Source organism: Phaethon lepturus, unplaced genomic scaffold (genome assembly GCF_000687285.1).
Source record: "Phaethon lepturus isolate BGI_N335 unplaced genomic scaffold, ASM68728v1 scaffold38706, whole genome shotgun sequence".
Taxonomy (NCBI): domain Eukaryota; kingdom Metazoa; phylum Chordata; class Aves; order Phaethontiformes; family Phaethontidae; genus Phaethon; species Phaethon lepturus.
Genome location: NW_010546323.1, coordinates 39,473 through 39,949, shown reverse-complemented (window position 1 = coordinate 39,949; position 477 = coordinate 39,473).

The following is a 477-nucleotide window of genomic DNA, read 5'->3' as shown; positions in this document are numbered from 1 at the left end:
CAGCAGGACTATTATTTTCCTTTAATGATTATCGGAAAAACTTGGGATGGAAAGTGTATCAAGAGTAACTTGAGTCCTGTTGATTTGAACACGATCACCAACAGCTCCACGCCTTGCCATAGCGCCTGCCGAGAGAACTCTACAGTGCTGGATTTGCAATTTAGGCGTGGGACAGCGCAAGACGGAAAAGATACAAAACCACATCACTGAGGTAAGCTGGCCGAGGTCACAAATTCTTAATATTACGACTCTCTCCTGGACGTGCGAAGACTGAAATAAAGATGGTTTAAACAATGGCAGAGCCTTATCGGAGTCGAATGCTATTAGCAGAAAAACTTCAAGTTCAAGGTATGGTCAATTTAAGCAAGTTGTTTCAGTTACCGAACTACTTTATTAACGCATCAAGAAACAATTTCTACTAGAAGTCAGATTGCTATTCTTCATCCTTCAAAAAGCACACCTAAAGCAGCATTTGAG